Source organism: Thamnophis elegans, chromosome 3 (genome assembly GCF_009769535.1).
Source record: "Thamnophis elegans isolate rThaEle1 chromosome 3, rThaEle1.pri, whole genome shotgun sequence".
Taxonomy (NCBI): Eukaryota; Metazoa; Chordata; class Lepidosauria; order Squamata; family Colubridae; genus Thamnophis; species Thamnophis elegans.
The window spans coordinates 27033711-27039872 of NC_045543.1; the positions used below are offsets into that span (position 1 = coordinate 27033711).

At 39.5% G+C, this 6162-nt stretch overlaps 1 long non-coding RNA gene across 1 annotated transcript; it reads right to left on the reverse strand.

Annotated features, from left to right (window-relative positions):
* Window positions 1–1236: 1236 nt before the first annotated feature.
* Window positions 1237–6076, reverse strand: LOC116506565. Its single transcript, XR_004255046.1, has 2 exons — window positions 5589–6076; window positions 1237–1662 (listed from the first exon to the last, which is right to left on the reverse strand). It is a non-coding gene; the product is annotated as an uncharacterized LOC116506565 (long non-coding RNA).
* Window positions 6077–6162: the final 86 nt, after the last annotated feature.

Here is a 6162-nt window from a genome sequence, read left to right on the forward strand (position 1 = left end):
ATTTATTTTCATTAATAAATGTATGTATTTAAATAAATTGAAATTTTATTTTACATTTTCAATTTGAAAATATAAAATTTACATGGAGCATTTTATCCTATATTTACTAAAGTTATTAGTAAATAAGGTGAACTGATTTCTGGTGCTTAATCTTATAATGCAATATATAGCATATTGTTCAATTCAGTGTGCTTTATTCCTAAATAAGTGGGCAAAGAATTGTGTCTTCAAGAAGACTCTGATCTGAATTCAAACTTAAGTCATTCTGCTTTAGATAAGCTGACATTTATTGTGCTTAGGCTATTCATGACTACATTTATGTCAGATTGATTTCAGTTGCTCTACTCCAAGTATGAATAACCTGAGTGCAACTGTAGTAAATAACCAATTGAAAAATAATTTTAAACAAAGGGTGTTTTAAACCCTTTGTAGCTCTAGTATGTGGGGATGTTTGCTTTTCTCAATAGCTGGCAAACCACTGCTGAGGAATGCAACATCAGCACAATGATCCTTAAAGATTAATAAATGTGGGAAACATGAAATTTGGCATGTAGGCACATTACATCGCTTGCAGCAGGAAAACATGAGTTGTTCATTAACCTTCTCACATAGGTATCATAGCCATAGCTTGGACTTTGTCTAGCTAATCCAATCAGTACAAGAAAGTGTAGTTTAATCAATGAATCAGCTTCTGCCATGGTAGCTGTATATGACAATAAAAGGGAGCTCCCACAAGCTGGTCAGGGTGCCTTCCCATTAACCTTATTCCTGCCTGTGCATCTTTCTTCATCACAACAACACTAGTAGCACTTATTCCCAAGTAAGAATAGAGTTGGTGTTTTGTTTAAATTTTTTTACTTCGATGATTTTGTTAATTGTATGTTTATAGATGCAAATTGTATGTTAAATAGATACAAGTCAGCATTATGTAAAAACTGTTGTTTCAGGGATGTCAAGATGATATCTGCAATTGAATAGACAACATTTTTTCCAGTATAGATGCCAGCAAGTCCAGGGACAATCCCCCAAAACACATGTAATTTTAATTCTGCTCAAAAAAGCCATCTTGCTTTTTAAACCATTCAAATGATCATTATCTTCTTCTTCCTAGCATATTCCCACAGATACAGGGGCCGCTTTTTGGATCATTGAACACCACTTTGCATGGTCAGCTGTGTCTGGTGCACAGGCCCATGACTGTTTTGTTGATGATGTCTCACCATCTCTCTTTTGGAGGCTTGCAAGGTCGCCAGTCGTTGACTTCTAGTTGGTAGGCTGTCTTGGCAACGGTGGAAGGTGCTGCTCTCTGGACATGTCCATATCAGCGGAGCCAGCTTTCTCTCATCTTCTGTGTAATTGGTACCACACCAAAATTCTCCACTGAGTTGAAGCTTTCCAGGGGTGGTAACAGTCTCTAAGTACTCAGTTTTCTTGATGTTGAGGCAGAGTTGCAATGGTTAGGCAATTATTCCATATTTGGACTTGTTGGATGCGAGCATAACATCATCAGCATAGAGCATAGTCCAGGGTGTTTTCTGCTGCAGGTCATGCGTGATGATATCCATGACCAGTGTAAACAGAAGTGGTGTCAGTGCACAGCAGTGTCTGAATATACAGGTACATGGAAATGCAAGAGTATGCTGGAGTGGACTAGATGATGTGCTGAAAACACAGAAAAGATCAAAGTATGACTGATGAATCATCAGGACATGAACTTCCATGATCAAGAACTACCCAAGAACAGTTAGACCCCTCCTCAAATTGTGTTCTGTGTTGCACTTCATTACAAGACAGATGTATACCAGCTGTTCAGAGTCTAAAACTTTTAAGGTACAGGATATGAGATTAGAGTTCTGTGCATCTAATTTAGGAGAAGTGAGTGAAGTATGTAAGAGTGTGACAAAGAACTCCTCTATTCTATAACTCACTATTTTATTGCTTTTTGCTTGCTATTTTTCCCCACATTGGGAAATCTTTCTGTAATCAAGGAGCTACAAGATAGCTTTTGGTAATTATCTGATTATTAATGTAGATCATTCCTGTGTTAAATTGTGATGAATTTAAAGTAATTAATGTGGGATCAAAAGGAAGATTTTTGTTTGGTGCTGAAAGGACAGCACCAATCTTATCTTCCTCAGGTTGGATGGGAGAAGGAAAGAAGTTGGCACAAGTTCTCTGTATTAGTGTTTACATTACAGTATAGTCTTAAAATACCCTCTAAATTTTGTTGTTTTCTAAATGTTGTTTCTCTAGGCAACCTTTCACTTATCTTCAATCTAAAAGATATAAGGAGCAAGTAATATCTCATCTCTTATATCCTGCACCATCTCCATTTCTCAAATGCCATTCTTCCCTGGACAACTTTCACCACAATCATTAGATATGTCAATCCACACGAAGACATGTAGTTTAGTGAAGACTGTCTTCTAGAGATGGTGCTGAATATAAAATCTTATCTACTCCCTGTATCTTCTAGAATCTAGATTGAAGATAAGTGGAAGGCTGCCTAGAGTAACTATATTTAGAAAACAACAAAATTCTGCCTCTGAAGAGGGTGAAATAAGAATACCCTGACATTTTAAAATATAATTACAGCTTGGCACTCTAGGGAAATTTGGATTGTTGATAATTATGCATGGCTGTTTTACTTAGACGCTGCTTTTGTTCTGTAAAGCAAACATGATGCTATTATTTTTGGGTCAATAGCTATTTCTTCAACCAGTTTTAAAATACTTTCAAAAATTAGCTTGAGATGTGCCTGCACATTATAATTACATTTATAATGGCGTATATTCATTTGCATTTGTTTATTCTGATATTTTTCAGGAGAAAAAACTACAGTTGTTTCTGCTTTTGTTAGTTCTATTTGTACATGGTACCCATACGTTGAAATCGGTGAGTATAAAATTTGGAACTTGGAATTTGAGTACCATAATATTATTGCTAGATATTGCCAGTTGTTAATAGCTTATAAAGAGTGCTGTCCTATTGATGGCTAACAAGTTCTGTGCTATTATATCAGCATTAAATGACTGTTGATAGTCTTAATTATATTGAGTATTCTATAGGACTTGCAAATTATGGCTGTGTATAACCTCTCAGATTATCTTGATTGAACTGAATGAAACTAATGTCGTCAATATACTTTCAAGAATATGATCTTTAATGCTTGCATTTTAAACTATGTCGGGTTTCTTTCATTCTGACTGTCTACAGTATCTATCTGTCCAGATCACTCCACTTCATGATGAAGGCGTCTTCACAGTTTATGGAATGTAATCTTTCATATTGATCAAAGGCAGGCTAATGGATAGCTAGACTTTTTTTAGAGCTGGGAGAGAATGACTGGCTCAAAGTTGGTCAGCCAATATCCATATATGTCCCCCAGCTCCTAACCAACACACACACACAGGTAGTCCTCAACTTACAACAGTTCATTTAGTGACCGTTCAAAGTTACAACAGCATTGAAAAAAGTGACTTATGTGTATGATGTTTTTCACATGACCATTGCAGCAGCCCCATGGTCACATGATCAAAATTCAGATACTTGGCAACAAGTTTATATTTATGACAGTTGTACTGTCCTGGGGTCATGTGATCAGCTTTTGAAACCTGACAAGCCAAATCAATGGGGAATCCAGATTCACTTAACAACCAAGTTACTAACTTAACAAATGCAGTGATTCACTTAGCAACTGTAGCAAAAAAAGTCATACAATGGAGTAAAACTTAGTTAACAAATGTTTCACTTAGAAACACAAATTTTGGGCTCAATTGTGGTCATAAGTTGAGGACAACCTATAATTTATATTTAAATTCAACCTTTTAAAAAACAGGAACTACTGCATTAGATGCAGGGAAATAACAGTGGATTGTTGTGATTTTTAAAAGATCTAATTCATATTGATTGATTTGATTTGATTTCTATAGCTGCAGTGTACCTCATAAAAACCTAAAAATAACAATACAGTACAAACTAAATATACATGGCCACTGAGTAAAATTATTATCATACGTTATAACCAAGAAATGAAGTCCTTAACAAATTCAGGGCCCCAAGCTCAAGTACATAACCATGTCTTCAGAAGAGTCAGGGTCATCCTAATCTGTGAAGGCAGAATGTTTCAGAGGGGAGGAGTTTCAGCAGGATGGTACATCTCCTAGTCCCTCCCAGCTGACATCCCTTGGCTGATGGGACTTACAACATGCCCAACCTGCTGGACCAAACCGCACAAGTAGAAATAACCAGGAGTAGAGAGTCCTTTAGGTATCCTGGTTCAAAGCCATGAAGGGCTTTAAATATGACAACCAACCAGTATTTTGAATTACACCCAGAAGCTCACTGGTAGCCAATGCTACTGATGTAGCAGTGATGTTAAATGTATTGAACATATCGGTATTTAACACCCATGCAATCACATTCTGCACCAGGTGAAGCTTCCAAATGCTCTTCAAGGGCAGCATCATGTAGAGTGCATTGCAGTAATCCAGATGAGAGGTCTCAAGGGTTATGAGTGATTATGAACAAAGCCTCCTGATCCAGTAATGGGCACAACTGGTTTACAACACTAAAGTGTGAAAAGCCCTCTTAGACATCGCTGACTCCTACTTTTCTTGCAGGAGTCATGAGTCATTGGGTCTATCTAGGGTAGGGTCACCCTTCCAGGACCATCTGTGGAAAAACCTTGTCACTGGAATATGACAAATGCTCAATGCCACTCAGCCTTACTTGGCTTGAGTCAAACCTATCACACTTCCTCCAAACCAGGGGTCAGCAGCCCATGGCTCTGGAGCCACATGTGGCTCTTTCATCCCACTCCTGTGGCTCCGTTGCCGGTTGGCACCGTAATTTTGAGAGGAGCTTCTGGTTGGGGCAGGGGGGGGAGGAGGGAGAGAAGCACAGCACCAGGAGAAGACTCTATGGCAAGGGGCGGATTTTCCTGTTGGCTCCACAATTGTTAGGGCTTTTGGTTACGACAGGTAGAGGAAAAAGGACGCCACACTAGGAGGAGACTCTGGTGGGGGAACCAAACTTCTGATCAGCTCTAGAATTGAATGACCATTGGATCACTTCACCCAGAGGCCTCATGTGCATGATACATAGAAGAGAGAGAGAGCTGAGGCCTGGGACACCCATCCTGGTAGAAGGGGGAAACCAGCACAGTTCAGTGCCCCCCACTTTTAAATATGAAGATGTATCATTTTTATATTATGCAAAGCACATTAGTTTCAACACGATACTTGAAAATGTTTTGGCAGAAAGGAATTGTGGAAGACTACATATTGTAAATAACTTTGTAATCATCTATTAATAATACACAAGGTGCAGAGTAGTGGTATTTCGCCCAAGGGTTTAGGAAATGCTTATGGGGGGGGGGGGTAGAGATTTTATAGTTAGCAACTTTTTTACATGTTAGCCTGGCATTGGATAACGGAATCTCAGTTATTTAAAGGCAAACAGCAGAGTACTAGCGGCATTAATCTGTAAGGGTTTAACTTTGCGTCAGTTTAGATTTTATAATCCATTCTAAATTGCGAAATAATAAGGCCTCAATCCACCTGTACAGAATGCTTATCAGTCCTCACCTGGCGTGAAAAAAAATCTGCTGGCAGTATTTACACAACGTTTTGAAGGTGAATACTTTCCCTTTACAGCGTCGTTGGACTCGAAACTCTGTCCACGGAGCACTTTTAAAAAAAAACAAACTGTGTTCTAATTGCTACGTCTAACCTCAGTTCAAATTCCAATTCCACGCGATCGCTCCGCCCACAAAACAGCTTGGCGTCGCTTTTCCCTTCGCTGCTGCCCCGCCTTCTCCCCATACTGGTCTTGCAGAAATCAAACGGCTCGCCCAAGCTGCCACGTTTCCCTGCTGACGTTACCCGGCCGGCTGAACCTGTCAGCCAATCGGTTACCAAAATATCAAAGTTGAGTCAACCGGGAAACACGAAAGAAAGAGCTCTGATTACGCACGCGTCGACCCGTCTGTAGGTTTGCTGGGAAAGCGAGTTTGTTTGCGGACTCCGCTCCAAAGCAACCCGAAAGCTGTCGCGGGACTTGGGAACTCAATTCCCCAGCATTCCTTGCCAAGGATTCCCCACCGCCTTCTCACCATCATGTAAGGCCCAACCCTCCACCAGCGGCTTCTCCGTTTCCTGG